The sequence below is a fragment of the Drosophila melanogaster genome, chromosome 3L, assembly GCF_000001215.4.
Source record: "Drosophila melanogaster chromosome 3L".
Classification (NCBI taxonomy): Eukaryota; Metazoa; Arthropoda; class Insecta; order Diptera; family Drosophilidae; genus Drosophila; species Drosophila melanogaster.
The window spans coordinates 26,563,501-26,581,955 of NT_037436.4; the positions used below are offsets into that span (position 1 = coordinate 26,563,501).

The following is an 18,455-nucleotide window of genomic DNA, read 5'->3' on the forward strand; positions in this document are numbered from 1 at the left end:
TTTTTTCGAAATTTGGATAAATTAATATTGGTTCGGACAATATTTTTAATTTTTATGTTATGGGTTTGCCAATTTTTGCGAAGTAAGGGATAAATTTGCGATAGAAGCCGCAAAGTCCTATAAATGATTTTATTTCTTTATTAGTTTTAGGTAATGGGAATATTTGTATTGCTTTTATTTTATTTGGGTTGGGCTTTATGCCTTCGGTAGTTACAATATGACATAAGAATTCTGTTTCTTTTTTCATAAACTCACATTTGTCGAGTTGTAGCTTTAGATTAGCTTCTTGTAATTTAGCAAATACATTACGTAGAGATAACAAGTGTTCTTCCAATGAAGTGGAAAAAACTATTATATCGTCCATATAAACAATATTTGCAAATTAGGTCTTCTAATAGATTGTTGATGCAACGTTGAAATGTTGCAGGTGCATTCTTTAATCCGAATGGCATTCGAGTGTATTCGTAATATCCATTTTTGTGGGAAAAGCTGTTTTCTGAATCGAGCTTTCGTCCATTTAGATGAAAATCTATTGACCTACCGAGCTTATCTAGTATTTCATCCATAACTGGAATTGGGTATTTGTCATCAATAGTAAATTCGTTTAGTTTGCGATAGTCACAATAAGGTGAGTTCGATTTCCGAACGATGCCTTGTTGAATGATTTCTTTGATTTGTAATTCGACTTCATCGTCGTAGGCTTGTGGTATTCATAAGGTTTTCTATAGATTGGGTCTTCATGTTTAGTTTTGATGACATTCTTGAGAAGGTATACAGTACTTGAGAAGGTCAAATTTTCGCCTTCTCTGTACTGTATGCCCCTAAATTCGTGAAGAATTTTAGTAAGGGCATTTGACGCTTCCTTATTTAGATGGTCAAGCCTGAATTCATTTGATTCGCTTAGTTCGTTTCCTATTGCGTAAGTTGTGGCATCATCATACGTGAATGATGATAGCTCTAAACATCTCAGACAGTCAATATTGTCTTCTAGGCTACCTTCTCGTTCTGGTATGTACTCCATTAGTCGTTATTATTTAACTTTACGCTCTCTTCACCAATATTTATTTGGGCTTTGGCGTCTTGTAAGAATTCTGTACCTAATATCATTTCATATTTTTCTGAAAAATTATGAAAATAAAAACTTGTTTGGTGGGGCAAAACTTACTGGGTTTTAAAATTATAATTTATTTTAAAATTATTGCACCGTTGATGGTGTGAACTTGTAAATTAGTAGTTTTTACTGGAGAAATGTTTGCTGTTATGATGTTTATTGTAGACCCAGTGTCTATGATTCATCTAGGCTGTATATTGTTTAAAACAATATTTTTATGAAGGGATTGTATCTTATTCTTCGTCCGAGGCATGTAGATGAAAATATTGAGACGTATCTATTTTTGAATGGCCGCTGGTTTATATACAAATGTAGTTCTTGATTTAGATCAATTTTTCCAAAGGCTTGAAATGCAGGCCGGTATATACAATAGCTCCTTGTATTTATATTGCCTGATTCGGAGCAGTTGAAGAAACTGGACTTTGTTGATAGTTTACAGGATGTTGTGGCTTTGCCTGGCCGAGTTTTTGTCTAAATTTTTGATATAGGTGGTTATAAGATTGGTCATGGCAGTTATTATTTTTGTTGTTATATTGATTTTTATTTATGAAGCGTTGTTGTATTTTGGATTGTGGTGATTTTTTTTTAGGGTATTTTGAGTCTTTTGGGATTTTGGGCGATCGGACCATATATCGTCATAACAACCCTCTTGCTGGACAATTTGCTTAAATTTACTAATTGTTGTTATGTCAAATCTAGCTAATTGCATGTAGAGTCTGTCTGGAAGTTTTTTAATAATTACATTTTTTACTGTATTGTTCATTGCGTTTATATAAATATAATTATTTACTTCAATATTTTCTAGGGCTAGCTTATTTGTTATAATACAGCATTTTGCTTCAAGTTCTTCTATGAACTTATGAACTGATCCATTGAATTGTGTGTTATATAGTCGTCTTCGTTCTTCGAACGATGTTTGGGTCTTGAACTGAGTGATTAGGGCTTTCCTTAATTCTGGCCAATTCTGACCAAGAGCCTGGTTCAAATGATTCTCGGAGATTAGTTGCACTTATTGTGTTCATTCGAATTCTTTCCTTTCTTGTAAAGCACATGGAAAGCAAAATTCAACAATAAAAAAATTTCCAAATTTATTTACTTTTACTAATTAGCTTTCATGAATATTTTTGGTGTATAATAAAAAATGAAATTTTGTGCACCAATAAAATGATGATTTTTCTCAGTGTATTTCGTGGGATATTTTCAATAAAAATTTTTGTAAATAAAACTCAGTCAACTTTTCACTCCTCGGCGAAAGATCGATCTCTCGGCGCAGATGAGCTGAAATGAAAGCGTTGCATTTTCCACAAATACTTTGAGAAGGTATGAACTCACGGATACTCTCACTCGAATTTCGAATCAAACGAAATGAAAATGACCTCATCTTAGAAAAATAATTAGGTTATACATCATACTTCTTTTCTCTCAGCTTAAAATGGTGGTTCGGGGATTAATGAATTTCGATGTAGGTCAGACAGCATTTTTACATACAGTTGCGGTAACAATAATAGCACCATAAGCACATTTCTTGTTTGTCCCAGTGTTTCTCTATTTTCTGACACTTTTTCATCATTTTACTCACTAAACTTAAATATATATAATTTAGATTATTTATTATTTAAATTTTTTAATTAAAAGTCTTAGATATTCACTTCATCAGGAACTTGCACTTGCACTTGCTCTAAATTTTCCGCGCCTTTAACATCACTTTGGGAGTTGTTGACTTTTTTGTCAATTAATTTAAATACTAGACACTAGAATAACCAGATGCGTAACGCCATAAAATTTTTTGGCACACGATTTCTCGCCGTGGCTCTAGAGGTTTCTCCAGGCTCTCTCGAATTTATGTTAGAGAGCGAGAGAACGGAGAGCGCTACAGCGAACAGCTCTTTTCAACGCACAAAGTGATAGCAGACAACTGTATGTGTGCACACGTATGCACATGCATTGTAAATTTGACAAAATATGCCCTTCACCTTAGAAGTTCTTTGACTTTAAATCTATATTATTTTTGATCAATTGGCACCATGCGAAAAATTCTTGTTTTGCATTGCCTTAACGTTATTATAGCTTAGAAATAGTAATAGCCGAATATTTTTTTTTATATTTGAATATTTGTTATTAGAGTATTCAGCTTGCGGCGTGTGAAAAATTAACTAAGTAATGATTATTGAGTTCTTCTGTCCGCACTTCGTGCCTCAAGATATGACCAAAGCAAAGAGGCTAGAATAATTCTAGTGTCTTTGATATGACTATTGCAATAAACAGTTTTCATATTTATTTTTATTTTATACATTTTTACTTCTACTTCGTATTATTTTTATGAAATATTTATTTCCTAATGTAATGTCTTCTTTTTGGAAAATTTATGTTTTATAATACAGTAGTTATAATAAATTCCTTTGTATTTGCTTTAAATATTTAGTATATTTATTAATTAATATATAATTTGACTTAATAATGACTTGACTTAATAATTTGACTTAATATTATGTATGTAAATTATCAAATTTTATTATTTAAAATGCACATTACATTCTGTTGTTTTTCACTTTTTGTTACGCCAACATGCATGACGCCCAAAACTACCACGCACACACATTTGCAAAATGTTGTGATATTTTTTCATATTTTTAATAGTCAGGTAAATTTATTTCGATTTGCCAAAAATTTTTTTGCCACGCCTACTCTATGTTAAAAAATGTCTATGTTATGTATATATTGCTTGTCTTTCTCATTTTTATCTGAATACAAAACTCTATGGCCACGCCCAAAACGGTCACACCGTTAAAACAATTTAAACAATTTTTAAATTTTTTATCATTTTTCTTTTCTAATTTCTGTGAACGAAATGGGGGTTCCCGTGACCATGAGGCGCTGTAATAAATTTTTTCTTAGGATTGTTCATAGAATTAATTTCAAAATATTTTACGTAATTGTTTTGATCCCCATTCTTGTTTTTCAGGCACTTTGCTACAAAGTGCTGCTATTCTTCTTCACCGATGCCGCCTTCTTTTTTTCATCTATTTTTGGTAGTTTCACTTCCGCAAATGCCTGTTTTTTTGATTCGGAATGCTTTCAATGAGGAGCGCCACCAATTCTTTCTCGTCCATATTTATTCCATGTGCAAGTATCACCCTATCATCTGGATAAACAAAAAAGCTTTCGCCCGCTGTCCATTTTCGGTCCTCAAATTTTCGCCTTGCATCTAATTTTGATTTCCTCTTACCAAACATCAATATCAGCTCAGCCGCCAACTGCTCCGTTGGTAGCAATACGCGTTCCGAATCTGCATGCCACCACATGCTTTGCCTTTTATCTTACTGACAGTCAACATCTTCATATACGGTTCATTTATTTCATAAATGCTGGCTATATTCTTCACTTGTAAGATCCATTTGCGCGAGTTCCCACATCAGCAGTACCTACATCTACTCCCCCGCCCCCAAAACCTCCACGCCAAAACTGTTAGTTCGTTGTCCTCTCTTCTTACCACATCAGCAGTCTACGTCTTCTCCGCCGTCTCCCAAAAACCCTCACACCAGAGCTGCTAGTTCGTCGCACTCTCATGTTGCAACATTGTCGGCGGAAACAGCTCAGCAAGTCGGAGACATTCCCCAAATCTTATGGGTCAGCAGATTCGCGATCACCAAGCAGAGTATACATATATTATCATGTTCCTATATTAGAGTCAGTCTTAAGTTAACTTCTGTTGGAAGAGCATTCTAAATATTGGCCTTATAATAAATTTCTTAAATAATTAAACTATCCAACGGAGTATTACTGGGAGACCTGGAAAATACCTTATCAACAGCAAACTGGTATCGCTACCATCATATTGTAACTGGCGCAGTCGGAAACTGGACTAATGCAACTCCCTTCCATCATAATTGTATTCAAGTGAGTAGAGTGAGAGAACAAAATGCCAATACACATACAGACTACAAAATACCAATACACATTCAAGTTACACAAAATAAATAAAATTATCAAAAAAATTGTTCAAAAGAATACACCGCAAGAATTAATATGATGCAATAATATACTACAGTAAAAATACATGAGAGATTTTTTTCAAATAAACAAAGAGTGTCTGACCAAAGACACTAGTGTCTTTGGTCTGACCAAAGACCCTAGAATAACAAGATGCGTAACGCCATACGATTTTTTAGCACACGATTTTTTGGCCGTGGCTCTAGAGGTGGAGAGCGAGAGAGCGAAGAGCGCTACAGCGAACAGCTCTTTTCAACGCACAAAGTGATAGCAGACAACTGTATGTGTGCACACGTATGCTCATGCATTGTAAATTTGACAAAATATGCCCTTCACCTTAGAAGTTCTTAGACTTTAAATCTATATTATTTTTGATCAATTGGCACCATGCGAAAAATTCTTGTTTTGCATTGCCTTAACGTTATTATTATTTGAAAATAGGTTAGAAATAGCCAAATCTATGTACATATTATCACAAAAATAAATTTCAAAAATGACTTTATATAAGAATATTTCTCATTAGAGTATTCATCTTGCGGCGTGTGAAAAATTAATAAGGCAATGATTGTTGAGTGCTTGTGTCCGCACTTCGCGCCTCAAAATATGACCAAAGCAAAGAAACTAGAATAATTCTAGTGTCTTTGATATTACTTTTGCAATAAACAGTTATCATATTTAATTATTTAGTATATTTATTAAATCATTTGACTTAATATGATGTAACATTAACATTAAAAGTGTTTCAAAAAAAATATTTAGCTTTTAAAAAATTGTCAGATGAGAGACAAATTAGAATTAAACATAAATATAAATGTGTAAACGGTAGCTAATTCGAGCGGCAATTTTAAAAAACAAATTTAAAAAGCTTTAAAATTATAATAGTCAGGGCGCGAATTTTAAAAAAATTTTTTATTTTATCATATTGCTAGGAAATTGGCAAAAACTACCCTAATATGTACCATGTAAATTCGTTTCTTCGATCAGAATTGATTTCGGCCCGAAAATCGTCTTCTAGCACAACACGCACACTTATACGCGTTCTCGTCTCTTGTCTTTACTCACACAAGCAAGCAAATTATATTTTTAGATTTCTTACGCTCTCAGCGGGAGCGAGCGGAAAGAGAGTAATTTTGGCCGTCACCAAAAAAGTGGCTGCATAGTGCCAAACCAATGTATGGCCGTTACGCATCTTGTTATTCTAGGGTCTTTGGTCTGACCATGTTGGAGTTCAAATAGAACAAATTCATTGGTCAGAACATATAAAAAGAGGAAGGAAAAGTGTCTGACCATGCAGGAGTTCAAATAGAACAAATACATTGGTCGGAATATATAAAAAAACAAAGAAGACGTCTGCCAATGTATGAGTTCAAATAGAACAAATACATTGGTCAGAATATATCAAAATACACAAGTGTCTGGATGCATAAAGTTCAAATAGAACCATTATTGTGACCAGAATAAATCTTTATGTAAAATCTTTATGAAATGATTTAAATCAAGAAGATAAAGAATGAACATTTACGTTGTACATCAAAATATGTTACAAGTGTGTGGTTGAAGCTCGTTGATTGGAGCATAATAATCGAACCGTGTCAAACCTGTGTGACAGTTGGCCTCGACCTGTTGGCTGCATGTAAATTGATGTTCGAACAGATTGCCGACGGTCGAGTACGGGTTCGAAGGCAGCTCAGCGGCTACGATACACTGGCTGTCGAGCGGTTGGGTTGATGTTCGAACAAATTGTGCTCGTTGTTTGAGCAACAACAATTGACACCCGTGACGTGGTTGACTCCCAATCATTAGAAACTGATTAAACCGACATTGCTTGTTCAGGGCGAATAACCAATGCGACAACAAGTCAGCGGTCAAACTTAAATAATAAAACAAAGAAAATTTTTGCTCCATCTCTCTAATACATATTGATATACATAAACATACAAATTATAGACATATATTAATGCATCTATAATTACAGTTCTACACGAGGACTATTAATCCATCACCACGACGAATACACTCAACAATCAACAATTAATTAAGTACACATAGACACATACAATTAATTAAGTATATGTCGGGAAGTTAACTGTTTCGGGGTCCTCTGTTGCCGCGCTTCGCCCGCGAGTCGTACACTTCCTCGGTTGCGACATACTCACGCGTCTGCTTTCTCAGAGTTTTCAAACATAAGTGCCCCGTGTACATTTCAACATCGCTCTATCTCGCTTGATACATGCTGGTCCGAACTCACCACAGGACAAGCATTTGTCTCACTCTAACGCATCGTCGAACCGAGGCTATGTAGAACAGAGCAAAATCCGTTAAACTCGCATAACGGAACACAGCGAACAGCGATCAAAAAGAAACGAAGACAAGAACAGCTCGATACGAATTTTATTTAATAGAGATGACATGTTTATTAGAGATGGAACATAGAAAATAAAAATAAGACTAATAATGATGCGACACGGCCTTCCTGACCAGCACACGTCCTCGTGTGTAATATAAGTTTTGAAATTAAACAAGCTTAATCTAGAAAGATAACATTAAACGTAATTCAGAGTATTAGTAAAGGTTCTCTTTTTATTTTTTTTAATTTTATTTTTCTTGTTATCGACCAACTCGAGTGACAGAAGTACCAAGAAGATCGTTTGTTATTATTAGCAACACACTAGGACAATTCAACCCGCCACGCCGCCAGTCACCAGACATTAAATAAGTCAACACAGTAACACGTGTACCTTCTAGCACTGGCAACTTGGCGACGTTGCATGTGTCCCCAATCTCGCATTGAAATCCATCAATGCCTCTCATTCACTTGAGTCTTCAAACAACTCAGTAACTTTTCGCTCACATTGGCATCCACCAACGGATTTCTAACGTCTCTTTCAATGTTTTCATCCCCATTGGAATCCACCAAGGGATTTCTAACGTCTGTTTCAACGTTTTCATCCACATTGGAATCCACCAAGGGATTTCTAACGTCTCTTTCAACGTTTTCTTGATCGTCACATAGATCTAACTCTTTGGGGATCTCCTCTGTTGGCATACTGCGCAAAGCTTCATGTGGGTACTTATAAGTCCGCTTATTAGTTAAAGATTTTAAAATATAACGATCTCCCTCAAGTACCTCTGTCACGAGGAAAGGTCCTTTATATTTTTGGTCTAATTTTGTTTGGTGCCTTTCTTCGTTCTTAAGTAAAACATAATCGCCAACACCAAAGTTATCAAATTTGGCTTTGTGCTTATCGAATCTAGTTTTTTCATACAAGGCGTTCTTCTTAATATTTTCTTTCGCGATATTTCTTATAATATTTACATCGACTTTATTAACTTGTTCACATATTGGTAACATATTAAATGGTCTACATTCTTTTCCGATTAGTAATTCAAGAGGACTGGCTTTCGTTATGCGATTTGTAGTACAATTTATAGCTAGTTGTATCTCTCCTAAGGCATCTTGCCAAGAACGATGGCTGCTCTCTACAGCCGTAAGCATGCGTTTAAGCACACTCATAACGCGTTCTACCTGTCCATTGGCACGACTAGCCCCTGTTGCAATTAAGTGTAGTTGAATTTTGTGCATGGAACAGAATTCACTGAAACAAGAGCCTGTAAAGCATTTACCCTGATCTGCAATGATTCGTGTTGGTACACCGAATACGGAGATTGACGCCTTCAAGGCGTCTATACAACTCTCACTATTAATGTTTACCGTGTGGTGCAAACAAACTAACTTTGTAAACGCGTCAATCAGAACGATAATATATTCCTTTTGATCCCTCTTGCCGCTTAATTTTCCCGTAATATCTATATGGATCGTGTGCCATGGAATTTCTACTTTTGGTATGGGGTGGAGTTCGATTGGCAATTTTCCTGACGGAGGCTTAGTTAACTTACTCGTAATGCAATTATCAACGAACTTACGAACATATTTGGCCATGTTCTCAAACCAGTAAAATTCGTATATTTTGTCTAAAGTCTTTTCCCACCCAAGATGTACAACTGCTTCATGGACCTGGTTCACTACTGACCATCTGAATGATCTGGGGACAACTGGCAGGCAACGAGTTTTACCGTTCCTTTGAATTTTGCGAAAAAGCATTTTCGAGCGTAATTCATAACTTTTTGCCAAGCTCTCACCCAATTCATTGTTCTGTATTTTAACAACAATCGTGGAAATCTCTGAATCCTTTTGCTGTTCTGCAAGTAACCAGTTGTCCGTTATTTTGGCCAATAGAACATGTTTTTCTTCCTCACCAGTAATAACCCGAGCAGCTGGCAGTGGATTGCGTGACAAGAAATCAACATGTGCCATTTTGGCACCAGGTCTATATTCTATGTCAAAGTCGAAGGACTGCATATATGCCCACCAACGGTGTACTCTCGGCGTTAGTTCAGTCTTGTTGCGAGTAGCTTTTAGGGAATTACAGTCTGTAAAAACAACAAATCGTCGCCCATGTAAATAGTGACGAAAGTGTCTCATGGAGTTATACACAGCTAAAGTTTCAAGCTCGTACGAATGATATCGAGATTCCGTCAAGGAGTTTGTTTGCTGTAATACTCAACTACACGACGTTTATTATCTATTTTGTGGAGTAGAATTGCTCCGTAGCCATCCATACTGGCATCTGTATGCAGTTTAATGGGATGCCGAGGATCGAAGATAACAAGGACGGGCTCATCTGTAAGCAATTTAGTGACTTTTTGACGAATTTGTTCGTGTTCAAGTTTCCATTCAAATATTTTGTTTTTGCAGGTCAGTCTATATAAGGGTTTCATGATTTCTGAAAACTTTGGCACAAACTGCCTAAAATAAGAGGCTAGGCCAATAAATTGTCTTTCTTGGGTAACAGACTGTGGAGGCGGTAAAGCGACTAATGCTTTTATCTTAGATGGATTTGGTCTTATTTCGCCCTCTTTTACCACAAACCCCAGATATTCAACGCAAGATTTCAGGAATGAACATTTTCCGATATTAAAAGAAAACCCAGCCTGCGATATTATTTTCAAAACTGTCCTTAACCCTACAAAAGTTTCTTCTTTTGTTTCGTCCATATAAACGATAACGTAAGAGTGGGCAAGCTCACCCAAAGCTTTCATAACTGCACGCTGGAACACGGATGGGGCATTCTTTAACCCGAAGGGCATAGTTAGAAATTCGAATTGGCCGTCAGGTGTCACAAAAGCCGTGCGCTCAATTGAATTTGCGTGAATAGGTATCTGATGAAACCCGCTGGCCATATCCAAGCAACTAAAGAAACTTGCTCCACGCAACCTAGATATTTGGTCACTAATTAGTGGTAAGGGATATTTCTCTGCAACTGTGTTTGTATTTAGTTCGCGGTAATCCACGCAAAGACGATCAGAACCATTTTTCTTTTTAACGAGTAAAACTGGACTGGCGAACGGTGAGCTGCTAGGACGGATGATGTTAGCTAACAGCAGCTCATTAACCTTGTTTCGGACAATTTGTTTTTCCTCTATACTAAGTCGGTACGGTCGTCTGTGTACAGTTTTTATTGGATCAATTAAGCGTACTTCTAATTCGCCAGTTGTAACACGATTTTTGGGAAAACCGTCTATAAATGAGTCACAGAATTCATTCAAAAGATTTACCAAGATTTTCCTATCCTCGCCACACAATTCGGTATTAACATTTTCAAGACTAAAACTACTACTCAAAGCAGATAGGGTTTGCACAGACCTTGTTTTACATAACTCTATTTTATCTATTGTTATAGTAGCACTAAATCCCTGACTTAAAATTTCGCGTCCAATTATAATATTATAATTAATGCAATCATTAAGAATTACGTGAAAAAGCACTTCGAGACAGTAACCACTTATTGTTACGTTTGACAAAATTTGTAATGTACTGGTAACAGTATTATTTCCGATACCCTTTAAAACTACAATGTTGTTAATTCGTGTGCCCGAGAGTTGGGTGGACACAGATTCTCTTACAAGTGAGCATTCGGCTCCAGAGTCGAAATAAAATGGATACGACTCACCAGATGATATCAATGTCCCAATTGGCTCGACTACGTGACACACGTTGACACGCTTCTCGTCGGCTTTAGTTTGGTTTGACAACGATTGTCTTGCAGGGCAAGCTGACGCTATATGCCCCTGGTTTCCACATCTATAGCAAGTAATTGACCCAGGTTTAGAGTCAGATAAGCGCCCAATACTCGAACTAGATCCTTGTTGATTCTTTAAGTTGTTTTTCATGGAGCGGCAGTCAGCTATCTTGTGGCCAATTTTTCCACAAAAGTGGCATTTAACATTTGGGTGTAGCTCTTTTGCTGGTAGAATTTTCTGGAACGGGATGGTCCTTCCTCTTGCCATACGAAAACGCTCTTAGCTCGTTCTGCAACCCGTTGCGTGTTTTGACAGTAGTTGTGAACACAGTGCGTTGCAGCCTACCATCTATATTTGCAGCATGTGCCAGGGCAACAGACACTGCAATTTCTTCTGCGGTCATAGACTTCCGTTTTCCCATAAGTGTTGTTATTAATCGGCTACCATACAGCGCAAGACATTCGCCGTCGTTTGGCCGCCCGTTTAATACATTAAAGACTGTTGCTGCTGGCGTCTCATTGCCTTCATACTGCTGAAGGAACATTTCTTGGAATTGGCTCCAAGTCATTCCGGCGAAACAAATTTGTGACAGCCAATTAGAAGCACTGCCCTCCAATGATTTGGTTAAGGCCATGAGCAAAGCACTGCCACCCAGAGGATTTTCTCCTACAATAAGGTCCACTGTAGGGCACCAAGTGGCTGCACTTGAACCGGCGGACTCAGGGTTGAACTTGGGTAGTACAACAAGTTGTGTAGTCTGCGAGCCCCTCACGGCATTTACAATTTCCAATAGATTACGATGCTGCATTTCTAAAATTGTGGACAGGCGATCATCAGTGATGGCTTGGGGCTGAGGCGATCCCACTTCTGATGTCGGGAAGTTAACTGTTTCGGGGTCCTCTGTTGCCGCGCTTCGCCCGCGAGTCGTACACTTCCTCGGTTGCGACATACTCACGCGTCTGCTTTCTCAGAGTTTTCAAACATAAGTGCCCCGTGTACATTTCAACATCGCTCTATCTCGCTTGATACATGCTGGTCCGAACTCACCACAGGACAAGCATTTGTCTCACTCTAACGCATCGTCGAACCGAGGCTATGTAGAACAGAGCAAAATCCGTTAAACTCGCATAACGGAACACAGCGAACAGCGATCAAAAAGAAACGAAGACAAGAACAGCTCGATACGAATTTTATTTAATAGAGATGACATGTTTATTAGAGATGGAACATAGAAAATAAAAATAAGACTAATAATGATGCGACACGGCCTTCCTGACCAGCACACGTCCTCGTGTGTAATATAAGTTTTGAAATTAAACAAGCTTAATCTAGAAAGATAACATTAAACGTAATTCAGAGTATTAGTAAAGGTTCTCTTTTTATTTTTTTTAATTTTATTTTTCTTGTTATCGACCAACTCGAGTGACAGAAGTACCAAGAAGATCGTTTGTTATTATTAGCAACACACTAGGACAATTCAACCCGCCACGCCGCCAGTCACCAGACATCAAATAAGTCAACACAGTAACACGTGTACCTTCTAGCACTGGCAACTTGGCGACGTTGCATGTGTCCCCAATCTCGCATTGAAATCCATCAATGCCTCTCATTCACTTGAGTCTTCAAACAACTCAGTAACTTTTCGCTCACATTGGCATCCACCAACGGATTTCTAACGTCTCTTTCAACGTTTTCATCCCCATTGGAATCCACCAAGGGATTTCTAACGTCTGTTTCAACGTTTTCATCCACATTGGAATCCACCAAGGGATTTCTAACGTCTCTTTCAACGTTTTCTTGATCGTCACATAGATCTAACTCTTTGGGGATCTCCTCTGTTGGCATACTGCGCAAAGCTTCATGTGGGTACTTATAAGTCCGCTTATTAGTTAAAGATTTTAAAATATAACGATCTCCCTCAAGTACCTCTGTCACGAGGAAAGGTCCTTTATATTTTTGGTCTAATTTTGTTTGGTGCCTTCCTTCGTTCTTAAGTAAAACATAATCGCCAACACCAAAGTTATCAAATTTGGCTTTGTGCTTATCGAATCTAGTTTTTTCATACAAGGCGTTCTTCTTAATATTTTCTTTCGCGATATTTCTTATAATATTTACATCGACTTTATTAACTTGTTCACATATTGGTAACATATTAAATGGTCTACATTCTTTTCCGATTAGTAATTCAAGAGGACTGGCTTTCGTTATGCGATTTGTAGTACAATTTATAGCTAGTTGTATCTCTCCTAAGGCATCTTGCCAAGAACGATGGCTGCTCTCTACAGCCGTAAGCATGCGTTTAAGCACACTCATAACGCGTTCTACCTGTCCATTGGCACGACTAGCCCCTGTTGCAATTAAGTGTAGTTGAATTTTGTGCATGGAACAGAATTCACTGAAACAAGAGCCTGTAAAGCATTTACCCTGATCTGCAATGATTCGTGTTGGTACACCGAATACGGAGATTGACGCCTTCAAGGCGTCTATACAACTCTCACTATTAATGTTTACCGTGTGGTGCAAACAAACTAACTTTGTAAACGCGTCAATCAGAACGATAATATATTCCTTTTGATCCCTCTTGCCGCTTAATTTTCCCGTAATATCTATATGGATCGTGTGCCATGGAATTTCTACTTTTGGTATGGGGTGGAGTTCGATTGGCAATTTTCCTGACGGAGGCTTAGTTAACTTACTCGTAATGCAATTATCAACGAACTTACGAACATATTTGGCCATGTTCTCAAACCAGTAAAATTCGTATATTTTGTCTAAAGTCTTTTCCCACCCAAGATGTACAACTGCTTCATGGACCTGGTTCACTACTGACCATCTGAATGATCTGGGGACAACTGGCAGGCAACGAGTTTTACCGTTCCTTTGAATTTTGCGAAAAAGCATTTTCGAGCGTAATTCATAACTTTTTGCCAAGCTCTCACCCAATTCATTGTTCTGTATTTTAACAACAATCGTGGAAATCTCTGAATCCTTTTGCTGTTCTGCAAGTAACCAGTTGTCCGTTATTTTGGCCAATAGAACATGTTTTTCTTCCTCACCAGTAATAACCCGAGCAGCTGGCAGTGGATTGCGTGACAAGAAATCAACATGTGCCATTTTGGCACCAGGTCTATATTCTATGTCAAAGTCGAAGGACTGCATATATGCCCACCAACGGTGTACTCTCGGCGTTAGTTCAGTCTTGTTGCGAGTAGCTTTTAGGGAATTACAGTCTGTAAAAACAACAAATCGTCGCCCATGTAAATAGTGACGAAAGTGTCTCATGGAGTTATACACAGCTAAAGTTTCAAGCTCGTACGAATGATATCGAGATTCCGTCAAGGAGTTTGTTTGCTGTAATACTCAACTACACGACGTTTATTATCTATTTTGTGGAGTAGAATTGCTCCGTAGCCATCCATACTGGCATCTGTATGCAGTTTAATGGGATGCCGAGGATCGAAGATAACAAGGACGGGCTCATCTGTAAGCAATTTAGTGACTTTTTGATGAATTTGTTCGTGTTCAAGTTTCCATTCAAATATTTTGTTTTTGCAGGTCAGTCTATATAAGGGTTTCATGATTTCTGAAAACTTTGGCACAAACTGCCTAAAATAAGAGGCTAGGCCAATAAATTGTCTTTCTTGGGTAACAGACTGTGGAGGCGGTAAAGCGACTAATGCTTTTATCTTAGATGGATTTGGTCTTATTTCGCCCTCTTTTACCACAAACCCCAGATATTCAACGCAAGATTTCAGGAATGAACATTTTCCGATATTAAAAGAAAACCCAGCCTGCGATATTATTTTCAAAACTGTCCTTAACCCTACAAAAGTTTCTTCTTTTGTTTCGTCCATATAAACGATAACGTAAGAGTGGGCAAGCTCACCCAAAGCTTTCATAACTGCACGCTGGAACACGGATGGGGCATTCTTTAACCCGCAAGGGCATAGTTAGAAATTCGAATTGGCCGTCAGGTGTCACAAAAGCCGTGCGCTCAATTGAATTTGCGTGAATAGGTATCTGATGAAACCCGCTGGCCATATCCAAGCAACTAAAGAAACTTGCTCCACGCAACCTAGATATTTGGTCACTAATTAGTGGTAAGGGATATTTCTCTGCAACTGTGTTTGTATTTAGTTCGCGGTAATCCACGCAAAGACGATCAGAACCATTTTTCTTTTTAACGAGTAAAACTGGACTGGCGAACGGTGAGCTGCTAGGACGGATGATGTTAGCTAACAGCAGCTCATTAACCTTGTTTCGGACAATTTGTTTTTCCTCTATACTAAGTCGGTACGGTCGTCTGTGTACAGTTTTTATTGGATCAGTTAAGCGTACTTCTAATTCGCCAGTTGTAACACGATTTTTGGGAAAACCGTCTATAAATGAGTCACAGAATTCATTCAAAAGATTTACCAAGATTTTCCTATCCTCGCCACACAATTCGGTATTAACATTTTCAAGACTAAAACTACTACTCAAAGCAGATAGGGTTTGCACAGACCTTGTTTTACATAACTCTATTTTATCTATTGTTATAGTAGCACTAAATCCCTGACTTAAAATTTCGCGTCCAATTATAATATTATAATTAATGCAATCATTAAGAATTACGTGAAAAAGCACTTCGAGACAGTAACCACTTATTGTTACGTTTGACAAAATTTGTAATGTACTGGTAACAGTATTATTTCCGATACCCTTTAAAACTACAATGTTGTTAATTCGTGTGCCCGAGAGTTGGGTGGACACAGATTCTCTTACAAGTGAGCATTCGGCTCCAGAGTCGAAATAAAATGGATACGACTCACCAGATGATATCAATGTCCCAATTGGCTCGACTACGTGACACACGTTGACACGCTTCTCGTCGGCTTTAGTTTGGTTTGACAACGATTGTCTTGCAGGGCAAGCTGACGCTATATGCCCCTGGTTTCCACATCTATAGCAAGTAATTGACCCAGGTTTAGAGTCAGATAAGCGCCCAATACTCGAACTAGATCCTTGTTGATTCTTTAAGTTGTTTTTCATGGAGCGGCAGTCAGCTATCTTGTGGCCAATTTTTCCACAAAAGTGGCATTTAACATTTGGGTGTAGCTCTTTTGCTGGTAGAATTTTCTGGAACGGGATGGTCCTTCCTCTTGCCATACGAAAACGCTCTTAGCTCGTTCTGCAACTCGTTGCGTGTTTTGACAGTAGTTGTGAACACAGTGCGTTGCAGCGTACCATCTATACTTGCAGCATGTACCAGGGCAACAGACACTGCAATTTCTTCTGCGGTCATAGACTTCCATTTTGCCATAAGTGTTGTTATTACCATTACCATACAGCGCAAGACATTCGCCGTCGTTTGGCCGCCCGTTTAATACATTAAAGACTGTTGCTGCTGGCGTCTCATTGCCTTCATACTGCTGAAGGAACATTTCTTGGAATTGGCTCCAAGTCATTCCGGCGAAGCAAATTTGTGACAGCCAATTAGAAGCACTGCCCTCCAATGATTTGGTTAAGGCCATGAGCAAAGCACTGCCACCCAGAGGATTTTCTCCTACAATAAGGTCCACTGTAGAGCACCAAGTGGCTGCACCCCAGTAGAGAGATTACACTCATCTCTAACTGAAATTTATAGGATCATTTCCGAAAAGAAGAAGACATTAAAACTCAACCTAGACCATGACCTAATATTAGCAGAAACATTTGTAACATACAACAACGCCATACAATCGACTACCAAGTTTACCCCATACGAAGTCTTTACAGGACGAACACACATATTCGAACAATCCTACAAGGCAGTTAGCCAACAAGACTACCTGAGGGAACTGGACAGTTTTAGGACCCAGTTATATACTGAAATAAAAGAAGTCCTTGAAACGCAAAAACTAAACAAAATTCAAAAATTAAATGAAGGTAGAACACTACCAATAGCCGTACAGGAGGCTATACTATTTTCAGAAAGGAAAATAGAAGAAATAAGTTAACTCCCAGATTCACTAAGCACAAAGTAGCTATTGACAACGGGGTAACATTCACAACAGAAAATACATAAATCAAAAATTAAAAAAAGAACTAGACGAAATAGTAATTAAAATATAATAATATCATTACGATTACACATGATAGCAGCTCAACTGCTTCATGTTCAGCATGTTAAAGACAATACCCCCCTAGCAGAGATCATCCTGGGAGAAGCAAGGATCATTAAAACATTTAATTCTGTGGCACACATAATAGAGTTAAACGATTTGACAAACAACCTCAACAAATTAGAATCAAGATTCAAACGATTCAATAACCCCGTTACAAAGAAAAATAAATCAAGCTAAGGAAAAAATACACTTCTTAACCCCGAACGGAAGGGAAAAGAGAGGTTTAATAGGCGGATTAGGTAATGTGATTAAAAAGGTAACCGGGAACAAATTCAATATAATTCCAAACTTTATCTTACCAATTGACGAGCTAAGAGATATTGCACTGATTTTCAAACTTCAAAATTTCTCAATCAATTCAGAAGAGCATATCTACAGATTACTTAATATAGAGATAGAATCCAAACAAACTAGAATTATATTTCACATTAAGATTCCAATATCTGATAAATACACTTATACACTTTCACATTTAATTAAGTTACCAATTAATGGCACAAAGTTTCTCACTCTACCTAAATTTATATTATATGATGATAAATTTAATTATATGACAAGTTTTCAAGAAAAATATACTTTATACTCTACGCCTTAGTAGTAAAAAGAAACATTACTTACCTACCAACCATACTCCCTCGGTCAACTACGTTTCGTCCATTCCTTCGTTATGGCCGTCACTTCATTCTAGGGGGGGAGGAGTTACCACATCAGCAGTACCTACATCTACTCCCCCGCCCCCAAAACCTCCACGCCAAAACTGTTAGTTCGTTGTCCTCTCTTCTTACCACATCAGCAGTCTACGTCTTCTCCGCCGTCTCCCAAAAACCCTCACACCAGAGCTGCTAGTTCGTCGCACTCTCATGTTGCAACATTGTCGGCGGAAACAGCTCAGCAAGTCGGAGACATTCCCCAAATCTTATGGGTCAGCAGATTCGCGATCACCAAGCAGAGTATACATATATTATCATGTTCCTATATTAGAGTCAGTCTTAAGTTAACTTCTGTTGGAAGAGCATTCTAAATATTGGCCTTATAATAAATTTCTTAAATAATTAAACTATCCAACGGAGTATTACTGGGAGACCTGGAAAATACCTTATCAACAGCAAACTGGTATCGCTACCATC

At 37.7% G+C, this 18,455-nt stretch overlaps 1 annotated feature.

The window, feature by feature from the left end:
- The first annotated feature begins 5,233 nt into the window (after positions 1-5,233).
- Positions 5,234-6,311: a mobile genetic element.
- The last annotated feature ends 12,144 nt before the right edge of the window (positions 6,312-18,455 follow it).